Genomic DNA, 14,649 nt, shown 5'->3' on the forward strand with positions numbered 1-14,649 from the left:
ACCTAAGTACTTAAAATGTAGTCTGCTGATTTCCAGCGTTCTGTTCGATGAGCTTAAAATTAATGGAAAAAATCTAATCATGATGATATTAACTTGGGTGGGAATTTAATACGACACAATTTTCAAAAGGTTTGACCTTGGCAATAATATTGCCAAACTATCCGTACTAAATCACCATTAATCTCACAGCCAGTAATACTGCTAAAGCTGCACTACTGTAAAAACAATGATAGTATTTCAGTGAAACATTGACAGATTGTGCACTGGTGAAAGTAACTCCAGTTTTACATGAAAATAAACAGTGTCTGTCACTGAGTCTGCACATTGAGAGTTAGTAAACACCTTTCTGTTCTTTGTTTCCTGATTAATGAAGCATATTTCAAATCATTAATCTTTTTAGTCCTAAGACTGTTTGCGAGTTTAGTTAGCAAAGCACTTTCCTCCCTTCACTCGCAACTTTTATCTGTTTCCAGCCCATGCATGCACGGCAGATATCAGCGGCGGCTCATTGGGTAACATCCTTATCACTTACTCAAGAGCTCAGAACCCCACTCCAGTAAATGGCCACCTAGTCCGTGACGATACAGTCTTTGCAGATCTGTTGCAACTCTCATGGTGGCTGTCTTTGGAATTGAGATTTCAACCCCAGGTCCCGTCGCAAGTGGGTGTAAAATGATCCATGGCACCACCCAAAGGAGTTCCACCTGGATTTCTGGCCAATATTTTTATCCTTCAGCCAACATCTCTAAAATGGGTTATCTAATGATTAACCATATTGCTGTTTGTGGGATTGTGCTGCACTCAAATTGGCTGCCACATTATCTTAATTACAACACTTCAAACACTTCATCAATCATAAAGTACGCTGGGACATCCTGAGGGCGTTATTAGAAATTAACGTGTAACAGATCGAGGGAGACTCGATGCAGCTTTAACTAAAAATGCTTTATTGCCAACAGTGTATGTATATATATATATATATATATATATGCATGACAAGGTAAGACTAGGCCACATGTGTGATTGCTCTTCTGGATTCCCAGGCCCCATCTGTTAAAATTTTAAGTTTAAAGTTTATTTATTAGTGTGACAAGTAGGCTTACATTAACGCTGCAATGAGGTTACTGTGAAAATTCCCGAGTCGCCACACTCCGGTGCCTGTTTGGGTACACTGAGGGAGAATTTAGCATGGCCAAAGCACCTAACCGGCAGGCTTCGGACTGTGGGAGGAAACCGGAGCGCCCAGAGGAAACCCATGCAGACACAGTGAGAATGTGCAAACTCTGCACAGACAGTGACCCAAGCCAGAATTGAACCCAGGTCCGTGGCGCTGTGAGACAGCAGTGCTAACCATTGTGCCCTGAGTCTCCTCAACCTGTGGTCCATGCCCACCTGCTGATTGGCTCAACTTCCCACCAGAGTGGTCCATGGGGTCCTTGCTGGTCAAGGAACACTGTGGCCTCGGAACATCCTCCCCCCTCCTCCCAACCGCCCCCCTCCCTCCCCTCCCCAGAGCCCCCCCCCCCCCCCCCCCCACCCCCTCCCCCCCCACCCGCCAACCACAAAGGGCCATGCTACTTCATAATGCAATATTTTTCATAGAATACGTACATTCCAGAGGGGTGATATTAAAAACTTTGTAACCCTGGGAGTGCTTATATACAAAAATAACAAAATATAGGCACAAATTTCAATACTTCCATTGAATATTTTAAAATTACGCTTCAAAACTTGAATGATTTAATTTTTAGTCTTGAAGTGTTTTGCAATTTGAAACATTTTCACTGATTTAGGCAATCTGCTAAATATAGCTGATGTGTCCATCGAGTTACCAGGTCGATACCTAATCTCACAGTTAAAACCTTGGATCCTTATCAAGAGGTGTTGATCATCACCAGTGGCCTGTGGTCATTTCCTACCACAAACCTCTCAGCTAATAAGTAGGTGTGAAAATGCAAATTGCAAACATCAAGGCGAATGTTCCCAGCTCGATGTCAGAGCAATTGGACTGCGCCACATTTTGAAACAAATGCATTGTTTCATAGTGTGCACGTTCCTGAATCTTTTTGTGATGAGTCTATTTCCAGGGTGGTGAGTTCCCTAGGATTGTAAAATTGCAATACCAATGCTTCTGATACTGACCATTTCAGTGCTTGAGAGAGATGCGGCACAGTGGCACAGTGGTTAGCACTGCTGCCTCACAGCGCCAGGGACCGGGGTTCAATTCCTGGCTTGGGTTGCTGTCTGTGCGGAGTTTGCACATTCTCCCCGTGTCTGCGTGGGTTTCCTCCGGGTGTGCCAGTTTACCCCCAAAGATGTCCAAAGATGTGCCGATTTGGTGGATTGGCCATGCTAAATTGTCCCTTAGTGTCAGTGGGACTAGCTAGGATAAATGCATGGGGTTATGGGGATAGGGCCTGGGTGGGATTGTGGTTGGTCTAGACACGATGGGCCGAATGGCCTCCTTCTGCACCGTAGGATTCTATGCTGGTGGACTCTGCATCACAGAAAAACAACAATTCCCTTAAAGATAATGATTTTTCTGTGAAATTTGGAATGTAAGAAGACAAAAAATTAAAGAGACCTGAGCTTCCATGAAGATCTTTCTGATCTTGGGGCATCAGAAAGCATGAATATCCTCCAGTTTGCTTGGGTCAGGACATTTACCAACACTTGAATAAACAGAACCAAAGGAATTGATCTGCTGCACATTGATGTCACATTTAAGACTGTTGAACAACTTCCTTATGTGTCGCTTGCATCAGTAAGTGTAAGTTATGGTCATGCCCTTGCTTACTTCTGCCCATTGATGGCCACATCATCTGCCATACTTATGCATCCTGGTACATTGCACGTAATGCTATCCATGCACACTTGAAAGAGGTTCTGTCAAACAGATAGCCCAACAGGAAGTTATTGGAAGCAATATCATCTGAATGGGATATTGAAACTTAGTCAGTTTCTGGGACGTCTCCTTTCAAATGTACTGAGCAGGTTTTGGCATCAGCTTCTGAGAAGAACTTTGCCCCATGAATTTCAGATATACATCTTCAAAAGTAGGTCTTTAGTGTGGACAATGCTCCAAAGCTGGGTTCAAATGTCTTGGATCAAGGCAAAATCAGCGAGATCTGTTTTCCTTCAGAGAACATGTAGAATCATAAAATCCTTATCATACAGAAAGATGCCAATCGACCCAATGAGCCTGCACCAACAACAATCTCACCCAGGCCCCATCCCCGTAACCCCAAGTTTTTACACTGCTAATCCCCATTAAGAGTCAATTTAGCATGGCCAATCAACCTAACTCACACATCTTTGGGCTGTGAGAGGAAACCCACGCAGACATGGGGAGAAAGGACAGACTCCGCACCGACAGTGACCAGAATTGAACCCGGGTGTCTGGCACTGTGAGGTAGCAGTGCTAACCACTGTACCACCATGCCGATGTGATAAAGCTGAACCAATCTATGTGCTGTTGTTCCTTTCTGATGATTCCATCCATTTCCATTTTGTCCAGTTTGACCTTCAATTTGGCTTGTATGTGGATGCTGCACTTGCAATTGTGGGTCAGTTGGTGGAATTGTATCCTCCTGCATGTTGCAGATCTGTGGAAACTGTGAATTCTGTCAAAATATTCTGGACCTTGCAATCCCAGATCGCAAACTGAAATGACGGGTGTACCTTTTTGATTTGATTTGATTTATTATTGTCACATGCATTAGTATACAGTGAAAAGTATTGTTTCTTGCGCGCCATACAGACAAAGGATTCCATTCATAGAGAAGGAAATGAGAGAGTGCAGAATGTAGTGTTACAGTTATAGAAATCATAGAAACCCTACAGTACAGAAAGAGGCCATCTGGCCCATCGAGTCTGCACTGACCACAGTCCCACCCAGGCCCTACCCCCATATCCCTACACATTTTATCCACTAATCCCTCTAACCTATGCATCTCAGGACACTAAGGGGCAATTTTAGCATGGCCAATTAACCTAACCCGCACATCTTTGGACTGTGGGAGGAAACCGGAGCACCCGGAGGAAACCCACGCAGACACGAGGAGAATGTGCAAACTCCACACAGACAGTGACCCAAGCCGGGAATCGAACCCAGGTCCCTGGAGCTGTGAAGCAGCAGTGCTAACCACTGTGCTACCACGCCGCCTTATAGCGAGGGTGTAGAGAAAGATCAACTTAATGCAGGAAAGGTCCATTCAAAAGTCTGACGGCAGTAGAGAAGAAGCTCTTCTTGTGTGGGTTGGTACATGACCTCAGGCTTTTGTATCCTTTTCCCGATGGAAAAAAGTGGAAGAGAGAATGTCCGGTGTGCGTAGGGTCCTTAATTATGCTGGCTGCTTTGCCAAGGCAGCAGGAAGTGTAGACAGAATCAATGGATGGGAGGCTGGTTTGCGTGATGGATTGGGCTACATTCACGACCTTTTGTAGTTCCTTGCGGTCTTGTGCAGAGCAGGAACCATACCAAGCTGTGATACAACCAGACAGAATGCTTTCTATGATTCTGATGTTGATCTGTTATGTGCTATTTGGCTGATTCCATGCATTGTTACCGATGTGAGATCATAACATGCGATCGTGGGCCTTTGATTTCTACAATGTAGAATATCTATGACAATAAGGATGATTGGCTGTAATTACACTACCAGGATCTTGCAGATGGAATTCTGAGCCATTATATGCCGAAAAAGTCACTCGTATGTTTTGCCATGACCCACCATTTCTGTGTGTACATGTACTCATAGAAATCATAGAAACCCTACAATGCAGAAGGAGGCCATTCGGTCCATCGAGTCTGCACCGACAACAATCCCACCCAGGCCTTATCCGTGAAACCCCACATATTTGCCCCGCTAATCCCTCTAACCTATGCATTCTGGGACGCTAAGGAGCAATTGAGCATGGCCAATCAACCTAACCAGCATATCTTTGGACTGTGGGAGGAAACCAGAGCAGCCGGAGGAAACCCACGCAGACACAGGGAGAACGTGCAAACTCCGCACAGACAGTGACCCAAGCCGGGAATTGAACCCAGGTCCCTGGAGCTGTGAGGTAGCAGTGCCCACCATGCCACTGTGCCACCCCTGTGTAGGATCCTCTGTGTAGGATTCACAGAGGTACATAAGAACATAAGAACATAAGAAATAGGAGCAGGAGTAGGCCATCTAGCCCCTCGAGCCTGCCCCGCCATTCAATAAGATCATGGCTGATCTGAAGTGGATCAGTTCCACTTACCCGCCAGATCCCTATAACCCCTAATTCCCTTACCGATCAGGAATCCATCTATCCGTGATTTAAACATATTCAACGAGGTAGCCTCCACCACTTCAGTGGGCAGAGAATTCCAGAGATTCACCACCCTCTGAGAGAAGAAGTTCCTCCTCAACTCTGTCCTAAACCGACCCCCCTTTATTTTGAGGCTGTGCCCTCGCGTTCTAGTTTCCTTTCTAAGTGGAAAGAATCTCTCCATCTCTACCCTATCCAGCCCCTTCATTATCTTATAGGTCTTGTAAGTTTTTCGGGCAACTCAGGCCTTTTTTATGAGCTGGGAAAAGGACTTGAACCCTAAAGAACTGTGAAAGTGGCCACACTTGGCTGCAGGACTTGACCAAAAATGTACCAGGGAGCCCAGCCAGCCTGTGTGTGTGTGTGTGTGTGAAGGGGCCCAGTCCAAAAATTGCAAGCAGCCAGAAACCAGACAGACTGCTGATTAGGTTATCAGCAGCACAAAAAGGACCTGACGACCTCACCAGACTAGGCCGGCAGCAAGACAATACACCTGGTCTGGACTCAATACAGGTGATAATGGCCTTGCCCCAGAGCGAGGAGAAGCCTATTTCCATAATGAGAAAAATATTAAACGATCTCCGGTGGAACAATAAAGGACAGCAAGAGACCTATCACCTGGGATGGGACCATCTGGTCTCTATGGACTGTAAGATCGCAGCTGCAGATAACACGAGCAAGCCTTTGTCTGTGGAACTGCCGGTTGGAAGGGGGGCGGAGTTGGCAGGAAAAGAATTCAAGTTTTACAATATAAAAAGATGGTCAGGCCGGCCATTTCTTTCCCTTTTTCTCTTCGGACCAGCATGACAGCACTCCTCTCCTGTTTTCTGCCTCTCGTTCGTCTCCAGCACGCAGCCCGAAGCCCACTGAGCAATTTAAACTAGGATTGTGAGTATCCCCTGGTAATTCGCGAAGTTCCCGAGATCATCATAGTGGATGAGGCTTTGGGGAAAGGGGGGGGCTTTTGCATGTACCTTTCATAGTTTAAGACGTGGTAAACTTGTATAAAGTAAGAATTCCGTGGTGTCCGTTTTAGTATTCCTTCCATAGCTATAGTCTTATAGAGCATAAGGCATTGTGTGCTGTTTTCCTGGTGTTTGGTGACCTTTGACCTTGATGTTTTAATAAATATATATATATATATATCTTTGACTTCCGTTGGAGTCCGTTTTGATCTTTTCAATTTCTCACCAATGATCTCTGACTAAGTCACAATATGAATATTCCTTACCATAATTCCGGAGTCTAGAACTGAGGGTACCCTGGGCGCTTCGAAACCGCCCACTCAGGAAAGGCTGCCAGGTAGTGGATAGGCAGCAGTTTCCTTTTCTCTCTCTTGGGAGCGCTACTCTAGTGAAGTAGACGCAAGGTGGCCATTGTTCCATCGGCGAGAGAGAGAATCACTCGGGCATTGGTGGGGTTTGGGTGACGGAGAACCAAACCTAAAATAAGCCCAGTGGAGTTAAAAAGAGGGATCCCGCTACAGTCTCTATAAGATCCCCCCTCAGCCTTCTAAATTCCAACGAATACAAACCCAATCTGCTCAGTCTCTCCTCATAATCAACACCCCTCATCTCTGGTATCAACCTGGTGAACCTTCTCTGCACTCCCTCCAAGGCCAATATATCCTTCCACAAATAAGGGGACCAATACTGCACACAGTATTCCAGCTGCGGCCTCACCAATGCCCTGTACAGATGCAGCAAGACATCTCTGCTTTTATATTCTATCTCCCTTGCGATATAGGCCAACGTCCCATTTGCCTTCTTGATCACCTGTTGCACCTGCAGACTGGGTTTTTGTGTCTCATGCACAAGGGCCCCCAGGTCCCTCTGCACAGCAGCATGTTGTAATTTCTTTCCATTTAGATAACAATCCAATTTGCTATTATTTCTTCCAAAGTGAATAACCTCGCATTTGTTAACGTTATACTCCATCTGCCAGATCCTCGCCCACTCACTCAGCCTGTCCAAATCTCTCTGCAGACCTTCTACGCCCTCCACACGATTCACTTTTCCACTGATTTTTGTGTCGTCTGCAAACTTTGTTACCCTACACTCAGTCCCCTCCTCCAGATCGTCTATATAAATGGTAAATAGTTGAGGCCCCAGTACCGATCCCTGGGGCACGCCACTAATTACCAACTGCCAACCAGAAAAGCACCCATTTATTCCGACTCTCTGCTTCCTGTCGGATAGCCAATCCCCAATCCACGCTAACACCCTACCCCCAACTCCGTGTGACCCAATCTTCTTCAGCAACCTTTTGTGAGGCACCTTATCAAACGCCTTTTGGAAATCCAAAAACACCGCATCCACCGGTTCCCCTCCGTCAACCGCACTAGTCACATCTTCATAAAAATCAAACAAGTTCGTCAAGCACGACTTTCCCCTCATGAATCCATGCTGCGTCTGCTTAATTGAACCATTCTTATCCAGGTGGCCTGCTATTGCTTCTTTAATGATGGATTCCAGCATTTTCCCAACTATAGACGTTAAGCTAACCAGCCTGTAGTTACCCGCCTTTTGTCTATTCCCTTTTTAAACAGCGGCGTAACATTAGCCATTTTCCAATCCGCCAGCACTACCCCAGAATCCAACGAATTTTGATAAATAACCACTAACGCATCCGCTATTACCTCTGACATTTCTTTCAGTACCCTGGGATGCATTCCATCCGGGCCCGGGGACTTGTCCACCTTCAGTCCCGTTAGTCTACCAAGCACTGCCTCCCTGGTAACATTAATTGTTTCGAGTACCTCTCCTCCTACCAACCCTCTATCGTTAATATTCGGTAGTATGTTGGCACTTGCCCCTGTGTCTTACCTTGCCAATAGCAAATAGTTACTGACTTTTCGAGGACAGATGGTCTGAATCTTGGCAAACATGATGGTGTGATGACATCCATGTGTTCTCAAGATTGATGGTATGAAATGTACACTCACTGTGCTTTGCATCACCTTGCACATCATCACCATTGTGTGGCTCATCCAGCACCTCAGGTATGTGTTTCTTACAGGATATGGTGTGGCCGGTGTTATTGCTTGAAAGCATCACCTGTTTACCATCTGTTTGGATCTTTGCATAACTCTTCTCAGCTTCTTCGTTCTTTGCTCTGTTGCACGACGGCAGCAAGTGGCCCTTTTTGCCACATGCCCACCAGAAATTGTGAAATGTGGCCCATGTCCTTGGTGCATGTCGAACTCTGCACTTTCCACATGTCTTTCCAGGTTTGGGTATCCTTGTGGCTGTGTCAGCAGTTTGGGTTGTACATACGTTTATCTATTCATTTATTAGTGACACAGGTAGGCTTCCATTAACACTGCAATGAAGTTACTGTGAAAATCCCCTTGTCGCCACACTCCAGCGTCTGTTCGGGTACACTGAGGGAGAATTTAGCATGGCCAATGCACCTAACCTGCACATCTTTGGACTGTGGGAGGAAACCAGAGCCCCCGGAGGAAACCACGCAGATACGGGGAGAAGGTGCAGACTCAAAGCTTTGTTGACCTGTGATGATTATGTCAGCTGTAAGTAACTCATCAGTGCTGCCATTTTTGGATTTGTACAGCACCCGTTCTGCATCGATTGACAAAATAACCTATGGATTCCTCAGGCTGTTGATGGAGTGGCATGAATCCCAAGCAATGGGCATGGAAATTTAATCGGAATCTGAACCTGTCTTTCAAAATTACCCAAATCTTTTGGGATCGTTTTGTTCTTCTTCCATTACCCTGATGTGTTTAGCCTACGTAGGCCTTCCTATCCAATGGTTAGATGAATCAGTATGACTTGCTTGTCTGCTTCAGACACACAGAAATCAAGAAACCATAGCTTGGTATGCTGCTCAAACAGTTTAAACTCCAATAGTTGATCAGCTGCGTTCCAAATTAAGCTTGGGAATTTTGGAGACATTTTTCCATATTCCCGGGACATTCCTGTACTGTGCAAACAAATATTGCTGCTGTTGCAATTGTATAAACTAAGGGCTGTGAATGATTTAAATAAATTGCTGCCTATCAACTTCTATTAATTCCTCAACTCACGGCTGTGGTATCTAGAATGTGTGTCGCTGTTGCCACTTTACTGAAAATCCAACTACAAAGATGAATTGCGTCATAATGCTCTACCAGACAAATAATGGCATCTTTGCTTCGATGTTAGCACTCCTGATTTAGTCATAGAATCATAGAATCCTACAGTGCAGAAAGAGGCCATTCAGCCCTTCGAGTCTGCACCAACCACAATCCCACCCAGGCCCTATCCCCATATCCCTACATATTTACCCACTAACCCCTCTAACCTTTGCATCCCGGGACACTAAGGGGCAATTTTTCATGGCCAATCAACCTAGCCCGCACATCTTTGGACTGTGGGAGGAAACCGGAGCACCCGGAGGAAACCCATGCAGACACAGGGAGAATGTGCAAACTCCACACAGACAGTGACCCGAGCCGGGCTTCGAACCCAGGACCCTGGAGCTGTGAAGCAGCAGTGCTAACCACTGTGCTACTGTGCCGCTATTGCAACCTTACTCAGCCCAATTTCCATGACAGTTCTCAGTTCTCACTTGCTTGCATAGAAACATAGAAACGTAGAAAGTAGAAGCAGAAGTAGGCCATTCAGCCCTTCGAGCCTTCTCTGCCATTCATTTTGATCATGGCTCATCATCAAATTCATTATCCTGATCCCTTCCTTTTCCCCATATTCCTTGATCCCTTTAGCCCCAGGAGCTAAAAATCAGCGCAATTTGACCTTCTAAGCATTTTTCCAAACAGTTTGTTCAGCAGAGTCTGTATGATAACCAGTGTGTTAACATTGTGTAAGATTCCACAATGTTCTCAGTGTCTATCAGTGCAAGCATGCAGATTGCAATTATGTTCGAGAACTGCAAAGTGCAGAGGCTGCTAATGCGCTGGAAACAACCTACAATCAGCACAGCACAGCCTTTCGAGCTATCAAGCGTGTTTTAGTTCTTTCAATGCGTCTGTTACATTTGTGGCAGACAACATGCAAGTCTGAACGGCAACCAACATCAAAATTATCCTTCTCATTCTTTGCTTCCATATCAGACTTTCCCTTTTCATTGTTTCCATCAACACCAGATCAACATAGGAACAAACAAAATGGGAGTGGAATTTGGACAATCGACATCCCGAGTCTGCTATGCCGCTCAACAGGATCATGGCTGATCTGCTTGTGTTCTGAGTTCTACATTCCCATCTGCTGTCAATAACCTTTGATTCCCTTCCTGAACAATAATGTGTCTATCTCTGCCTTAAAATATTAAGCAAGAAGTCTCACAACACCAGGTTAAAATCCAACAGGTTTATTTGGAATCACGAGCTTTCGGAGCACTGTAGGTGAGTGGAGAGGTAGATTTCACAAACACGGCATATATAGGCAGAGACACAATTGCAAGATAATGGTTGGAATACGAGTCTTTTCAGGTAATCAAGTCTTTACAGATACAGACAATGCGAGTGGAGAGAGAGATAATCACAGGTTAAAGAGATGTGTATTGTCTCCAGCCAGGACAGTTCGTGGAATTTTGCAAGCCCAGGCGAGTCGTGGGGGTTACAGATAGTGTGACATGAACCCAAGATCCCGGTTGAGGCCGTCCTTATACATGCAGAACTTGGCTATCAGTTTCTGCTCGGCGATTCTGCTTTGTTTTGCATCTTGAAGGCCGCCTTTGAGAACGCTTACTCGAAGATTAGAGGCTGAATGCCCTTAACTGCTGAAGTGTTCCCTGACAGGAAGGGAACACTCCTGCCTGGTGATTGTCACGCGGTGTCCGTTCATCCGTTGTCGTAGTGTCTGCATAGTCTCGCTGATGTACCTCGGGACATCCTTTCATGCAGCGTATGAGGCAGACAATGTTGGCTGAGTCACATGAGTATGTACCGTGTACCTGGTGGAAGGTGTTCTCACATGTTATGGTGGTATCCATGTCGATAATCTAGCATGTCTTGCAGAGGTTGCCGTGGTGGAGTTGTGTGGTGTTGTGGTTTCTGTTCTCCTGAAGGCTGGGTAGTTTGCAGCGAACAATAGTCTGCTTGAGGTTGCGTGGTTATTTGAAGGCAAGTAGTGGGGGTGTAGGGATGGCCTTGGTGAGATGTTCGTCTTCATCAATGACAGGTTGAAGGCTCCGAAGAAGATGTCGTAGTTTCTCTGCTCTGGTGGAGTACTGGAATGATGAAGGGTAGTCTTTTGGTCATGTCCTGTGCTTGTCTTCTGAGGAGGTCGGTGCGGCTTTTCGCTGTGGCGTGTCAGAACTGTCGATCGATGAGTCGAGCGCCATATCCTGTTCTTACGAGAGTGTCTTTCAGCATTTGTAGATGTCTGTTGCATTCCTCCTCATCTGAGCAGATCCTTAAAATATTCAGTAAGTCCATTTCCACTTCCTTCTGCACTTGCACTGGGGCATGTTTCCTCTCTTTATGCAAATCATTCTCTGGTTTATCCAAAAGATGCGCATCAGCCTTCTGCACATGTTCATTTTTTTTTCCCATTGACATTTCAGAAATTGAACCTCCGTTTCCACTTCTTTCACAATTTTATCCAAAAACTGGTTTTTCTCTTCTTTTCCAATTCTTTCCCATGTTTGTTAATCTTTTCACTCAGCAGAGCAAATAGAATCACAGAATAGAATTTGCAAATACATACAGTGCAAGAGGAGGCCATTCAGTCCATCAAGCCTGCACCGACTCTCCACCCAGGCCCTATCCCCGTAACTCCACACATTTACCACGGCCAATCCACCTAAGCTGCACATCTTTGGACTGTGGGACTAAATCGGAGCACCCGGAGGAAACCCACGCAGACACGGGGAGAACGTGCACAGACAGTAAGTCAAGGCCGGAATCGAAGCTAGGTCCCTGGTACTATGAGGTAGCAGTGCTGACCACTGTGCCACCATGCTGCTTTGTAACTAATTGTACAAAATGTTTCTTTTCATTCATTCTTGGGATGTGAACTTCACTGGTTAGGCCACAATTTATTGCTCATTCCTAATTGCCCTGGAGAAGATAGTGGTGAGCTACCTTCTTGAGCTGCTGAGGTGGTGTATAACAGCAAGTGGAAGACTGAACAGGCTGAGGCTCTTTTCAATAAAAAAGTGGAGGTTGAAAGGTGATCAGAAATAATTGATTTGATTTGATTTGATTTGATTTATTATTGTCACATGTATTAGCATACAATGAAAAGTATTGTTTCTTGGGCGCTATAGACAAAACATACCGTTCATAGAGAAGGAAACGAGAGAGTGCAGAATGTAGTGTTACAGTCATAGCTAGGGTATAGAGAAAGATCAACTTAATGCAAGGTATGTCCATTCAAAAGTCTGATAGCAGCAGGGAAGAAGCTGTTCTTGAGTCAGTTGGTACATGATCTCAGACTTTTGTATCTTTTTCCCGAAGGAAGAAGGTGGAAGAGAGAATGTCCGGGGTGCGTGGGGTCCTTAATTATGCTGGCTGCTTTGCTGAGGCAGCGGGAAGTGTAGACAGAGTCAATGGATGGGAGGCTGGTTTGCGTGATGGATTGGGCTACATTCACGACATTTTGTAGTTCCTTGCAGTCTTGGGCAGAGCAGGAGCCATACCAAGCTGTGATACAACCAGAAAGAATGCTTTCTATGGTGCACCGCTAAACGTTGGTGAGAGTCGTAGCTGACATGCCAAATTTCCTTCATCTTCTGAGAAAGTAGAGGCGATGGTGAGCTTTCTTAACTATAGTGTCAGGGACCGGGACAGGTTGGGCAGCACTTCTGAATTCTGAAGGGCTCTGATAAGGTAGATGTAAAGAAGATGTTTCCATTTATGGGGGGAGCCCAAAACCAGAGGCCATCATTCGAGGATAGTTGTTGTGGAATTTGCTACTACAGGGAAAGGTTAAGGTGAATAACACAAATATACGTAAGGAAAAGCGAGACAGATATATCATTAAGGGAGAAAAGAATAGAAGGATATATCAATATTGCTGAAAAGAGTGGCATGTTGCTGAAGCTTTTCATCCTGCATTCATCAGGACAAAAGTAAGAATGTCAAGTTTCAAATGATCACAACAGGTTACATTCCTGGAGAAAAGGGTGCTGATTGGTTGGCAAGCCAACTCTGATTGGCTGAGGTATTGCCATGGAAAAAACAACAAACTCCCAGGTAATTCAAAAAAGGTGCAAGGCTGAACAAATTCCTTTCATTTGCAGGGAATGGGTCCCTGAGTATGTCATTTCGGACCTGCAGAGTTTCACTGGCTGTCTTGTCTGGAGACAATACACATCTTTTTGGCCTGTCTTGATGCTCTCTCCACTCACATTGTTTTGTTTCTTAAAGACTTGATTAGTTGTAAGTATTCGCATTCCAACCATTATTCATGTAAATTGAGTTTGTGTCTTTATAAGCTCTGTTTGTGAACAGAATTCCCACTCACCTGAAGAAGGGGCTTAGAGCTCCGAAAGCTTGTGTGGCTTTTGCTACCAAATAAACCTGTTGGACTTTAACCTGGTGTTGTTAAACTTCTTACTGTGTCATTTCTAGCAGATGTAAATGAGCCATGTTACAAACTCGACTGATTATGTTAAATTGATTACAAGAACAGGATGTTCTGGTCAATACGCTGCAGGTCGGCTCACACCTGTGGAGTCAGAAACAGAGCTAACACTCAGGGCTGAATATGACTCTTCTTCAGAACTTTTGGTCTTAAATTCGTAGTTAATGTAGCTATTAACACACACAGCATTGTTTAGCAAGTGCTGCCCAATCACAAGATCACATCCAGCAGTAGTTGTTTTGTTTTTTCATTTTGCAAGGGTGTGTGGTTGAGTCCAGTCTATGTAACAGGCGTTGTGTCAGCCCCGAAATTCATACATGATGTTGCTCAATTGTGTGGCAGCCAGGATGTCTGTTTGAACTCACAGCAGCACGGCGGCACAGTGGTTAGCACTCCTGCCTCACAGTGCCAGGGACCCGTGTACCATTCCCGGCTTGTGTCACTGACTGTGCAGAGTCTCCCCGTGTCTGCATGGGTTTCCTCCGGATGCTCCAGTTTCCTCCCACAGTCTGAAAGACGTGCTGGTTAGGTGCATTGGCCATGCTAAATTCTCCCTCAGTGTACCTGACCAGGCACTGAAGTGTGACGACTGGGGGATTTTTGCAGTAACTTTATTGCAGTGTTAATGTGAGCCTACTTGTGACACGAATAAATAAACTAAAGCAAAAAAATTATCTTTACCTCTTCTAGGAACATAGGAATTAGGAGCAAGAGTAGGCAATTCAGCCCTTCGAGCCTGCTCCGCCATTCTATATGATCATGGCTGATTTCCATCTTATGGGCGGCACGGTGGCACAGT

The sequence above is a fragment of the Mustelus asterias genome, chromosome 4 (assembly GCF_964213995.1).
Source record: "Mustelus asterias chromosome 4, sMusAst1.hap1.1, whole genome shotgun sequence".
In the NCBI taxonomy this organism is placed as follows: Eukaryota; Metazoa; Chordata; class Chondrichthyes; order Carcharhiniformes; family Triakidae; genus Mustelus; species Mustelus asterias.